We start from the raw sequence: 14,141 nt of genomic DNA, 5'->3' as shown, positions 1-14,141 counted from the left end.
ACATTGCTAAGTAAAAAAAAGGTATACAAAGGTATTCATAGTATGATTCTATTTATATAAAACAATTTATATCTATACTATGGATGGTGGAATTTCAATTATTCAGTACTTTCTTCTTTTTACATTTTTGTTTAATTTTCTACATAAGCATGTATTTACTTTAAATCGGGTTGGGGGAAATCAAGCTGTTTTCATCAGAGGAAAAAAAAATTGTCACTTTATATTTCAACCAGACCAGAATAGTCATCCAGAAAGCCAAATGTAGCTGTTGTATTTCTGCGCCTTCTGTTGGAAGCAAAACTGTGGATAAACAGACCATGTTACAGAGAGAATTTGAATGGATGGTGTCTAGAACCCAAACCAAAACAGAGGTGAAATACTACATCAACTAAGGAGGATGTCTTTATCACATACAGTGTTTGAAGGAATTAATTCATTGTGTGTGCGTGTATTACTATATTTTCATGACTAACAACAACAAAATAATGTGGATTCCAAATGGCAGCAAAGAATAAAATTACTATTGGTTTTTCTCACAGAAGTTACCACTCCATAAATCTTTGTATTAATGTGAAAAAATCTGACCTGAACAGATGGACCTCATGTTGTTTTCTAAAACATGAACAGATTTGTGATCTTCTGGACCAGGAAATGAAGTCAGCACTAAAACAACAAACACTATCATCCATCTCCTAGAATTTCAATTTAAGAAGTTAATAAAAGCAATATTTTCCTCTTTAGAAATACAGTGATACATTCCTGTCTTAATGGAATGTGCTCTTGATATAGTAACAAAATAGTGGGATATTTGTGGCACTGGAGGTGCTGGTTGACTGATCCCCAAACTGCACTAGTTTTGGAGAAACCCCTCACTGTGGTTCTTGGCAGGTGGCAGCATTTGGCTGCTTCCAACCTTCATTCTCCAAGTTTCTCATGGAAGGCACATCCCTGAGGCTTGCCAGTCCGCCTGGTTAAATCTTCATGTCATTAACCCAAGCACCCCTTTTCCTTGAGCATCTTCACAGGAGCAGTTTCACAAATAGATGCCCTTGGGTTGAAGACCCAGTATGGGCTCTCTGTCAAGCAATTGGCAGCTTTGCATTTTTTTTCCGGCTCCACCACTTTCTGGCTATATAACTTAAGGCTGTGAGGAGACCAGTGGCCCAGCAGGACTGGATCTGAAGAGATGGGGACAAGGAGGTGGCCCATGAAGTCAGGATATTGGTTATATAAAAGGAGAATGAGCAAACAGTTAAATGTATTGAGGATAAAGGGAGTCAGATTTATCATCATCAGAGAAGGAATTTACAAATAGGAAAAGGGTAAAGTATAGAATGAACCCTGTGGTGTTGGAGTGGAATTGATATTAGAGTTAACTCATGGATTTTAATATAAATAGATGAATAGATATAGAAATAGATATAGACATATGTATATATGTTTGTCAATTTCCTGGCCCTGTCTGCTAAGATGGCCTAAAAGCAAAAACACCCCAGTAGCAATTACCACATCTAGCACCCAGATCTTGCATTCTCTACTAGAAGGAACCAGGGCTCCTTGGAGAAATATCTTTTGAAATGACTGAAATGGTTGGGGCAGGAAAAGTACAAGATGAGCCTGAAACATCCTACACCAGAAAGTACTTTAAGAATAATATAGAGATGTCAAAAGAATACAAGAACAAGCTTGAACAGGATTCCAATAGCCAAATCTGTGACAATTTCATCATCAAAATCAATAATGATAGTAATGGGTTATAATCCATTGAATAAAACAGAAATCCACAATTCCATACTAATGTAAATAAACAAATAAACAAATAAATAAAAAGAAAGAAAATTCTTTCTTACAATAGAATACCAACTAGTAAATGTAAAATAAATGTTGAAACTGGAAAAACTGCCATTTAGCAATCATCATAGTAATAATTTATTCAAGTAAGAATCATCATAAAATAAGTGACTGAAAATTTGTTGCAGAACAAGACGTTTACATAGTCTCAAAGCATCTCATCACAAAATGCTTATTAATTACAAAGGGAAAACTAATAACTTTACAATGGAGAAGTTATCATCTAACAAAGTCATCAAAGTTAACATTACCAGCAAAAAGACAAATCAATATTGTGTCTCTTAATAAGATACACTGAGAACACAATCTTGCTTCTGTCATATTCCTACTAAACATTCATAACTTGCGTCTAATCACGAAGAAACATCAGACGAACCTGAACTTTCAAAAATGTCAAGGTTACTAAAGACAAGGAAGGAATGAGGAATTATCACAAATTAAAGATTAAAGAGACATGACAACTAAGTGCAATTCATAATCCTGGATTTGATTCTAGACCAGGAGTAAAAATATTTTTCCAAAGAGGAAATTATTGGGAAAAATGGCAAATTTTGAATGAGGTCTGTGGATTCAATGGTAGAATTATATGTGTTAGGTTCCTCATTTTGATGATAATATTGTGGTTGGTTATGGAGGAGAGTATCTCGTCTTTAAGGAAAATACTTTCTTTAGGGATAATTAGGCATCACATCTGTAACTTACTTTCAATTGGTTCAGAAAAAAACAGAAAGGATACAAATGAATGACAAACCAAACACTGTAAAATGGTTACAATTGAGAACTTGGGGTAAAGGATATATGGGAATTATCCTCACCCAGGAGTTCATTGGACTATATGTGCAACTTTCCTGCAAGTTTGAAATTATTTCCAATAAAATGTAAAAAAATATGCTGGGGATAACAGTATCTACCTCATAGAGTTATTGGAAAAAGTACGTGAGTTAATACATGTGAGGTGCTTAAAACAGAGCAAAAAGTACACAGTAAATGCTAAATAAATATTAGCAATGATGGTGGTGGTGATCAGGACAGTGGTAGTGGTAATGAAAATCCTGAACTGTAAACCACAACTCATCCCAATCAGGACAAGGTGACTCTGAGACACTTGTTTTCTCTTTTTAGATTCAATTTAGAAATTGAAATAATATTTATTTGCATTTGAGACGCTAACAACACTATTAAATTTCTTTGTTGCAGTTTAAGCACATAGTGTTCACATAGAATAATATTTTATAAACTGGTGTCCTCAAGCAAAAAATGTGTTAGTAATATTTTTTAAATAATCAAGATCAAGTTTTTGAAGTCATTTTCACCCTTCATTAATTTAGGCAAAATGGTGATAATGAGCAAATATAAATCATACATACATATATATATACATATACAATATATATTAGCATATATATTTAATATAGGATACCCATATACAATACTATAATAATATACATAGAATTAAAGACAATGACGTTGAAAAAGACTTTGGGTGTCATCTACTTCAATTCCTTTGCAAGTAACTGTATCTTCTATACCATCCCCTAAAACAGTCCAGTTTCTGTTTGAACACCTACGATGACAGGAAACTCACTCAAAGCAGCCAGCTGGAAATCATTTTGATTGTTAGAAAATTACATTTTAACATTGAGTCAAAATCTTTCTCCATATAATTTCCAGAGGCTGTTCCTATATATTTCTTCTGGGGTCCCTAAATAATTCCCTCTTCCACACAACGGCATTTCAATATCAGGAAGTACTGTTTCTACTCCCCCATCCCAGGTCTCCCATCATGAGTTTTCTCTTCTCCATTCCGAAAACCTCCTCTTTCTTCAATTATTCCATGTATAATCATGGATTTCAGTCTTCTCACCATCTTAACCACTCTCCCCTGAACATACACCAGTTTCTATAACTTCTTCTATTCAGGAGATTCCGTTTCTATGTGGGCAGCCTGAGACTGCACCAGCTATTCTGGCAGCCTCATGCATTCATGTTTATTCCTTTATTCAGTCAATATTTACTGAGTGTCTATGATGTGGAAGGCCCTATGCTAAGACACATTTAGAGATAAGACCAAGACATAAGCTTTCTCTTAAATAACTTACATGTTCATTTGGGAGAAAAGATATATGGTAACAAGTGCCATAAAACACACAACACATGCTATGCACATTAAAGGAAGGAAATTATACAATTAAATAGGTATTTACTCTAACACAACAGTATTAGAGAACAAAGCAAAAGTAATGACAGTTCCAGACTAGATCTATTTTGTTTTGGGATAGTGTGAAAATTGGTAAAATGCAGCAGGTTGAGATTCAAGCCACATTAAAAGAGAAACTTCCAGATTAGAATTATCACATGGAATCAGAAGACACAAAGGGTTTGTATCTTCTTGCCCTTGAGAGCTCTGACAACAGGATCAAAAATCATTTGTCCAGAGTGATTTACATGCAACTTTACAGACAGGCTAGAAAAAATAGATTAGACTACTGGGCACCAGGTTTATACCAAGTGCTTTACACATATTATTTCACTTAATCCCACAACCGAAACAAGGTAGGAACTAATATGAGTCCCTTTTTTTACAAAAAAAAAGTTAAGTGAAGCTCAGCAAGGTTCAGTGATTTGCCCAAGCTTACAAAGGTGCTTACTATGGCAGCCAGGGTTCAAATCCAGGCTGTTACCTTCCAGCCCAATTTGAGGCCATCAACTACTTGCTACCCAACAAAGCAATCTCAGGCAAACTCCCACCCACATCCCAACGACCTTCCTGGAGACTTACTTGGAGAAGCCTCTCACTGAACAATCTGTTCCTCCTCTGGGTTCAAGAACACTTTCTACGGGGCTCTGTCACAGTCCTTGACAGATGGCATCACTGTGAGCTGTGTATGTTACACTAGCCCCTGATAAAGTGTTACTGCTCCAAGAACAGAGATTATGTCCTTATCTTCTTCTTGGTATCCCAAGGTCCCAGGAAATGCCAGACTCAACAAGCGCTGGGAGAATTCATGAGTCCTCTGGCACGGCCGGCCTGCTTTGGAGAAAGCCGTCCTCTGAACCGGAGATCTCTAACCCTGGGTCTAATCAGCTGTAGTGCAGAGTTTTGGCTGCCACAGTTCTGCAACCTCACTCTATCTTCTACCTCCTAACTACTTCCCCCCTCCTACCTACCTCCTAAATTAACAGAATCCAAGAAGTAATGTGAGTCTCTGACTTTGGGCTACCACCACCCTCAGCAGCCTTACTCACTTTTGGGATCCTCACCCCCATTTAGAACAGAGGCTCAGCCAAAGTTAGAGAGACCAGAGGCAAAATAGATGGGAAATTAGGTCACCTAATATTTCTACTTTCCTTCATCAAGTTTTTAAAGTCAGAGTTTAGGAATGTTGTTGATACTCTGGGATCTTAAATAAAAGGAAAGGGATACAAAGCAAGCAATTCTGATACAGTCAGGAAATGATTAAACGAACTGCAGTAAAGATGACAGGCATACGGACTGAACTCATATATAATCATAACTATGAAATAGTGTTAAGTGCACAGAAAGTATTACACATGCCCAGTGAACACATACAATTCTACTACAGCAATGACTATAAGAGAAACTAGAGTGAATAAACAATTTAATGTGTAGAATGTTATTTAAGTGTGATGTTATATAAGCCAAAATCTTTTAATTATATATGTATATTAACATTTATAGGGCAAAATAAAATTTTGGTCTACAGGAAGAAAAAAAATCTCTGTGATCTCAGCTCATCTCTGACATTTCCCTACCACGTAGAAAGGTATTTCCTGTGTCCAGACGAGCAGGCAGACGGATGAAAAGTGAGAAAGGAGAGGCCCTGGAGCGATTATTGTTCTCCTTCCCACACCCAAACCAGTGGCCAGCAGACAGTGACAGTTGACGTAACACTTTGGTCACCTGGAGAATCTATTGCTAAGGGCAGAAGGGCAGAAAAAATATGTGTGGTGATAAGAAGGGTACTGTGCCTGATTTTATAATCAAAATAATGTAGGAGAAACATGAAATAAGAAGGAAGATACAGCAGTGGCCCATAACATCCTGGAACTGTGACTCATCAGAGTTTTTAATAATGCCACCCATGGTGCAAGGCAGCCTCCGCAAGACAAATGAAAGAAGATTCTCATCAACAGTGAAATGTTTCAAAGTGCTCAGAAAAAAAGAGGGCCTGGTTAGAATATGATTAATGTCATCATTTTTTTCCTTACCAACAAATTCCAATCCCCAACGGAAAATTATATTCCTACTCAGGTCACTAGGAGGCAAAGACTCCTCAAGCACCTAATAATTGGAGAGGGTCTAATCCCCATTATGGTAACCATAAACTATCAGATTGCCAGATAGGCCAGCTGGGAGATGTGAACTGTGGAGAGCAATGCAAGTTCAAAGGTATTGGAGAGTTCAACTATCCATTTGAATTAAAACAATGTGAAAATTAACTTTATAAGCTCTAATCAAGCTTATATTTGATTACTGGATTATTTACATCTATACATATTCTCATTAAGTCTGTGTCTTTGAAAAGATTCTAAATTATATAAAAGTATTTTTTAAAGTGTAATTAATTAATCTGTCAATCTTCCTGCCAATCTCCCCAAATATGATTTTCTAATGTGACTGAATTCACTAACCCCCATTTCTAATAGCTAAAACAGAAGTGTCAGCCATGTTAATTAAATGAAACCAGTGTGATAATTTCCCCTCTTCATTTTGGGCCCCTCTGCTTGCAACTGGCCACCCCGACCGGAGCTGCCTGAGAGGTCTACCAACACAAAGGGACAAAGCCGATTAGATCTTGTTTAGAAACAGAACTGGTGACTATCTAAATATAATATGAATCCAAGTTCTAGTCCTTAGTAAATTTAATTGTGCTCTTTCTCTCAATATCTCTAGTGAGATATTTTTAGAATCTTTAGAATTTTAGAGATTATATTTTTATAATCTTGGGATGGGGATTGGGGTGGTGTTCTAAGTGTAACACCAAGATCAGACATCACAAAAGGAAAGATTGACAGATTTGACTCCAGGAAAATTTAAATCATCTGTACAAAAAAACGAACTATAAAAAAATTGTACATGACAAACTAAAAACAACCACAAAGGGTCAACATCTTTCATCCAAAATGGACTCTTAAATACTCAAGAAAATTGGGCAAAGCCATGAAAAGGTAATCATAGAAGAAGAAATACAAATGACTAATCGTCATATGGAGAGATTCACAATTTCTGTAAAAGACATGGAAACAAGAATTAAAAGTAGAGTGAGATATCTGTCTTGCCTCATAGGTGAGGAAAATGGAAAATGCTGACTACCTCTAGCACAAGTGAATGAAGAATCTAGAACATCATGTATTATTGGTTGCAGAGCAAATTGCTACAAGAATTTTGGAGGGCAGACAATATGCACCCAAATGCAAAGAGCATTCTCCCTAACACATCAATTTCATTTAGGAATTTATTCTAAGGAAACAACACAGAGGTATATTAAAAGAATGTTCAATACAGCATTGTTTTTATTATCCAAAAGTTGTAAATAATCTAAATGTACTTAAATGGGATACTGATTAATTCAATCCTTATATGTATCAGATGGGAAGATATCCATATCTTAGGCAAAAAAACCCAGAAAAATAGATAAAATATTATTCAATTTATGATACACGAAATTTAAAATGCTCACTTTTCACATTTCTAAAGTTAAAATCATCTTACAATTGACAATATCTTACATTCAATGAAATGTATGTTTATTTATGAATTTAATAATCTGGAAGTATTTATTCCAAACTAATATTCAAAGTTACCTTTGGAGAATGGCTTACTAGAGGCTTTCATTTTCTACTCTGGTGTTGTTTCCATTTTTATAATCAGCTATATTTTAAAATTTATTCTCTAAAACACAATAAAACTATTCCCATTTAGCACAGGAAGAAAATAATACGGAAAAACTTATCAGTGCCCCAATAACCATTCTTTTGTTATTTGGAAAAAGTTATTGTGATTCATAATGGATGCCAAAAAACAGTGTTTGGGTTTTGGGGGTTTTTTAAACGCATGTGACTAACCTTAAGTGTGTACATTCTTATGAACCTCAGTGACATGAATTCCTAATTTGGCTAAAAAGTGGACTTTGTCAAATTTTCTTTCATCTACAAAAAAACACACTAAAGAATAGCTTCTTTTAAAAAAGACTGCATACTATCAGGTAAAAAATTTCACAGACTAAATAGCATTTTAAGCGAAAACACTTTCATTAAGTATTTAGAAATTAAATACATCACATTAAAAGGTTCAAACTCAGTAAAATGTTACCCTTCATAAAGGACAAGCCCATGGATATGCGGATTGAAAATAAATAACTACTTCTTACACATCAATCTTCAGTAGAATTTCACATCTGGCAATGAAATGAATTTACTAAAAAGGAAAGTGGGGGCATAAATCTAGAGTTTAAAATGTAATCTCTTTTACAAAACCATAAATACGGTAGATTATCTTTTATTATAGAGGAAGGAAAGACTGATGCAAATGCCAGAAATTATAAAGGAAAAAAAGATATATTTGACTACATAAAAATTGAAACTTTCTATAAAGCATAAAAGATCATAAAGTTTAAAAATTAAAAAAATCAAGAAAAAATTGCAACATATTTAACAAAGTCCTTAGTTCTATGCAAAGAACTCTTATAAATAAGAAAAACTATAAGCATACCAATAGAAAAATAAGGAGAGAAACACACAAAACAAGAAATAAATTTGACCAGTAAATATATGAAAAGATGTTCTTTTTTGCCTATCCAATTGGAAAATACTTTTAAAAGACTGAGAAAACCTAAAAACCTAATTTTGGTAATAGTGTTGGGATACTGACATTCGAAGTCACTGTTTATAGTGGTATACATTGGTACACATTTTCTGTAGCACAATCTGGAAATAGTGTTCTTCCAAAAAATAATTCTTGAGTACCCATATATCGCACTGTTACAGATGTTGAGAACACAGTAAAGAATAAAACAAGACAAGAGAGGAGATAGGAAATAATTCAACAAATAAAGGAACAAGTCAATGTACCAAAAAATAAAATGTAGCTACCCATTGGACCATCAATTTCACTTCTAGGAATTTGTTCTAAGAATATAATCAAACAAGTGCACAAAAGTTTCGTCAAAGATGATAGTTGCAGAATTGTCTATGACAGCAAAAAATTGGAAATACACAAATGTTCATGATTATGAGATTGTTTAAATAAATTATGTTCTACCTACAAAGTGCAATATTATGCAACCCTTAATAATGATCACTTAGTTTTATATGTATTGGTTTGAAAGACATTAAAGATAAATTATATAGTGAAAATGCAACCAACAGAAGCTTGGTCCATTTAAAATGCATGTGTGTTCATCTAAAAGAAAATCTGTTTACAATGATTTTCTCTGGTTTTATGCATTTCTCTATCACCTAAATTTCTAACAATGAACATACATTTTATGAGAGATAAACCATAAATACCAACATTTTGAAAAAACACATACGTAATCTTTAAGGAGATTCAAACATACCACCAGTATATTTGAAATTATGATTTCAGCATTATGATGCATCTTAGTCATATTTTCTTCAAATTATAACTTTCCATGGGACTATTATCCAGATATTGTTCTGTATTAAATTTTTCATCAATTCTTTTTCTTTAAACTTCCTTTAGGAACATATTTTTTGTATCAATATCAATCTTACATCTTTATAGACTACCTTTCTTCTGGAATTAAAATATGTATAAATAGCTAATTGCTCAGCAAAATACCAAACACTTTAATCCACAGGCTCTGTGATTTCGGAACAGATGATTATGAAAATTAATGGTTCCGCAGAATTCAGAAACACTACGTGTCAAAAAATAAAGATGGATTACAAATAAGCTCTAGAAAACTGTCACTTGTAGCGTTTGATGGCGTTGAAATGGTGAGTGTAGTTACATGTGCGTTACGTTTGTGTGCATATACACATACATGTATCCTACATATGTCTGTGTGAGAGTCCCTGTTTATTGTGCTCATCGTGTGTGCTTGCATAGGTAATCAAACCTGTTATGCACATGCTTTATCTGCAACCCCACGGCGGGCCACAATTGCCCTCATATCGTCAAGAAACTGGCATCAACCCATCTGCAAAGGGTTTCAGTGTCGGGCTGGCTCCACTCTGGCCACCTGCCTTGGAGATGGGCTATTTCTGGCAAATGTGCAGAGTAGAAGGGCAAGGCGGGCCGCGGCCCGGGAAGAAAGCCGACCAAGGCGCTTGCGGCACTTCAGCACCAAGGACACGGGCAACCCCAATCAAAGTCCTTTCGGGCGGATCTGCCTGCGGAGACTGCCCCTCCCCAGCCGCCCCCAGGCCTCTCCGCCCCGCGTGTCACTCATTCGGGGCCCTTAATCGCCTCTCGGACGCAGGCTTTCGTCCTGCTCCTCGCCAAGCCCCGAAAAGCCTAGACAGAGATGCAGGTCCGCGCAGCGCCCACACTCGCCCCAGTACGCGTCTCCTTCCTGATGGCCCGCGCGACCCTTCCATCCTCTCCTCATCTCAAAAGAGGCCAAGCGAGCGCACATGGCGCAGTAATCCTACAGCGCCCAGAGACGGTCTGGGAGAGTTCGTGTTTTCCTGCCCGGGGCTGGGGAGGCTGGGGGACTTGCCCTGTGCCTCCAGCCGCCACACTCGGCCGTAGCCTGGCCCTCCCTCCACTACTCCTTGCCTTCGCCTTTCAATGGGGAAAGATTTCTACAAACCATTTATTCTGCATGAAAATCTCAACCCATACAGACTGGCGTTCAAGAGGCATAGACATGAGACAAGAGATTAAAGGAAAATACTAATTTTGGGCCATATTTCTAAAACCATCCAGCATTTTTTAAAGTTTGCATTTGAAATTGATCCCATGACGCCACAGGGACTCACCCTTGTTTGGGTGGGCTCGTGGGCTAGAGGAAAGCAATAGCCTGGCCTTTATCATGGGGGCTGGGGAAGAGCCCCGAGGTACGACAGTGGCAGGAAATGGGGGCGTAGATGCTGACCCTACCGACCCGGTGTCCGGGTCCTCCAGGAGAGCAGTGCAGGGAAGTGGAGGCCCCGCGGCCTTTCGGGCGTCGAACGGAGTTGCCCGCGAAGGTCTGAGAAGGGGGCGGGGCGCTCCGCCCTGGGACCGGCGCAGCCCCGAAAGAGGGGCTCTGCCCCTTCGATGCCTCGCTGAACGCGAGGGTATGCGGTCGGGGTACGCACCCGCTCCTCCGGGAGGGGCGGCCCGGCAGGCAGGGTCAAGGCTCGAGTCCGCTGCTGCCGACCGCTCCCGGGGCCCGGTTACCTGCGAGTCGCGGCGAGGAAGGCGCGCCCGGTGCTCGGGCCGGGGCTGCCCGCTGCCACGAGCCCGGCCGAACCTCCGAGCCCGCTGAGCCCGCCGCGCGTTCCGCCTGGAAAACCGCGGCGCCGGCAGCGGGGGCCGCCAGGCCGGGCGCGAGAGGGGCGCCGCGGGCACGGACACTGCGCCTGCGCCCTCCGCTGCCCCTCCCCCCGCCGGCCGGGGCCCGCCCGGGAGACCACGGAGGGCGCCCAGGGTTGGCGGCGGGATTGAGGCGCTTCTCCTCCCCGCGCGGTGGGAGGGTCTAAGGCGCCGGGAACCCGCCCGCTCCGGGCGCCTGTAGCCTGCGCCCTTAGAGAGAGCCGGTTGGAAGCTCGCCTGTGAGCCGGGGTGACGTGGTCTTCTAGAAGGGGGCAGCGAGGCAGCCTCAGTCCATTCCCACCCGTCTGCTTGCGTTTAAAAGTCGCAAGTCGATTCCCTGATATTTAAAGATATGTCTAGCATCGGTGAATCGTGGTCCGGAAAGGTCTTCAGGCTTCCCGGAGGCCACCTGGCATTTTACCGATGAGGTCTCCGAGAGAAGGGTCTTGACACTGCAGAGCTGGTTCCCGGACTCAGGTCTATAGTGTGCCCCAATCCCACGCTGAATAAATGTAGTCTCTTGGAAACAGACCTGGTCATCAAAGCAATGGACTAGTTGGGTCAAGAGGACAGAGGCCATTACCTAGGCCAGGCAAGAAAGGGTGAGACCTGAGCAAGGCCCTAGCTGTGGGGAAAGAGAGGACGTGACGCTGCTTTTCCTCTGTCCCTCCAGATCCACTCTCCACCCTGCTCTGTGACTCAGGACTGACCCTTATGGACTACATCGACTGTCCCCTGGCTTTTACTTGGTTTTGGCTAATGGATGTCACCTGCAGGAGATCACAGGACAGGATATTCTTCAGGACCTCCCTCTACCTTCCTAGAGGACCACTTTGTTAGCCGTGGCTATATTCTTTGTCTGAAGGCGATTCCTCCAATCCCGTGGCCCTCTCCTACAGTTCTCTCTTGATTCTGGTTACCACCAGCTGCCTTTGCCCCTTCAGGACTAGGGCTGGTGATGGCTCCTAGGGGTTTCCTTTAACCCTGCCCACATCTTTTTAAACAGTCCATTCCTTAAATTCTCCTCTACTATCCCCTGGGTGTGCTGTACCATCATTTTCCTACCATTCCAGGACACTACACTAGATTGTACTGGGGAGGATTCATGAGGAAAGAAAAAAAAATGTGTAATAGATAGAGGGGGCTTTTAAAAGGTGAGATGTCTCCCAGAGTCATATTGACAGTTCTCTGGGCTCCAGGGAGCCATCATGCTATGTGGGTCCCCACTGGATCCCCCAGCCTGAGTGCGCCAAAGATAGTTTGAGTAGACCCAAGAATGAGATTCAGACCACTCTTGACCAGTGTGTTCACAAAGGAGCTAGGGATCATCTGAGTGTGCAGCATAATAGAACTTTTGGATGCCTCTTGATACAAAGAGACAATCTAAATCTTTATGGAGCAGGTGCTGGTGCTCTGCCAACCACAGCTGGGCTGCTGTTGAATGAGCCTGTATTCTTAGGTCACTTGAAAGAGTCCTGGGCACAGTGTCTGGAAAATGTCTTTAAAAAGGAGCTGCTGAGTGAGGCAATTGTCAGTTAGAATCCGTTCCGTAGAAAACGCAAAGAACCTTCCCAAAAAGAGGGGAAATAAAAGGCAATAGAGTGAGTAAAGGCCATTAAATGGCCCCAAGCACTCCATATCAGTTTGGGCTGAATCCAGGACCCGAACATTTCTCTGGCTTGTAAAAACAATGAAACTGGTTTAACTAGTTTAATTCTTTCCCTACTCCCCTTCAAAAAACACACAGACGAAACAAAACAACCCTAAGGCACTATCTTGGCAAAATTTACCCAGAGGGAACCCCGGGAGTAGCTGTTTGCAAACAGAATTAACGTCCAAGCAAACACATTATTTGTACTGAATACAAATGAGACCAGAACAGAAAATTTAACAGGTATTTTCAGCCTTTCACCCTTTCGAAGAGGAAAGATCCTTTGTTGTTCAGAAAGCAGCCTGGGCATTAATTGCGCTGATCTAGGTAAGGAGTAAAGATACAGAAGCAAAAGGAGCCTCAGGAAGCTAGACTGATCTACAAAGCTCAGCTAGATTTTATGTTTCTCTTGGAGGGAGAAACATAGGGGAGGAGGAGAGCCAGAAAAAGTTTTGAAGCTGGGAGTGAAAAAAACAAAGATGCAGAGTGAGCTGAGTTTAGGAGAGGTTTCTGGGAGATTTGAGAGTGGGACTAGGGATTTATCACAGCTGCTGTTCTGAATGACACTGAGAGATACTTAGAAACAAGAAAAAGGATTTTTAGATTTTTTTATGTGTAATAAGTGGAATTCCTCTTTTGTGCTATAATGCTGAGGGCTTTTTCTTGCAAGTGTCAAAAGTTCAAACTGATTTAAGAAAAGGAATATGTGTGTCTTAACTGAAAAATCCATGGATGGATAGCTTCAGGTATGGCTGAATCTGGGGTGCAAACAATGTCATCAGGATATGGTCTCTCCTCTCTTTGACTTCAAAGAGTTTATTCTCGTGTAGTGATTTCTTCCCACCTTCCCCAACTTTCTCCAGTAAGAAGAGAGCATTTATTTCCAAGTAGTTCTAATAAAATCTTGGGATTATGTCTCATTAGCAAATTCTGGACCATATACCCAACCATATGCCTTAGTCTGGGGACAAAGAATGATGGAGGGGTTATTCTCCAAAGGAAAATCAAGGTTTTGTTATCAAAAGAAACCATATAGTGATGGGCAGGTGAAAAAACGACATGTCCACCACAGGTACCTTTCAAAAAAACTTCAGTTAAGATTTATACTGCTTTCTTCTTTTTTTTTTTTTT

The 14,141-nt window shown here is 39.8% G+C and overlaps 1 protein-coding gene across 3 annotated transcripts in view; it reads right to left on the bottom strand.

Moving 5' to 3' along the window:
* Nucleotides 1-11,356, bottom strand: part of SLC35G2 (solute carrier family 35 member G2) — a 32,757-nt gene extending 21,401 nt beyond the window's left edge. The window contains exon 1 of one of the 3 annotated variants that reach the window (XM_046680311.1): nucleotides 11,225-11,356. The gene's annotated coding sequence lies outside the window, so the exon portion shown is untranslated. The other 2 variants (XM_046680317.1, XM_046680307.1) reach the window with 2 other exon arrangements.
* Between the last annotated feature and the right edge of the window lie 2,785 nt (nucleotides 11,357-14,141).

The sequence above is a fragment of the Equus quagga genome, chromosome 1 (genome assembly GCF_021613505.1).
Source record: "Equus quagga isolate Etosha38 chromosome 1, UCLA_HA_Equagga_1.0, whole genome shotgun sequence".
Taxonomy (NCBI): Eukaryota; Metazoa; Chordata; class Mammalia; order Perissodactyla; family Equidae; genus Equus; species Equus quagga.
This window is presented reverse-complemented; position numbering and strand designations above follow the sequence as displayed.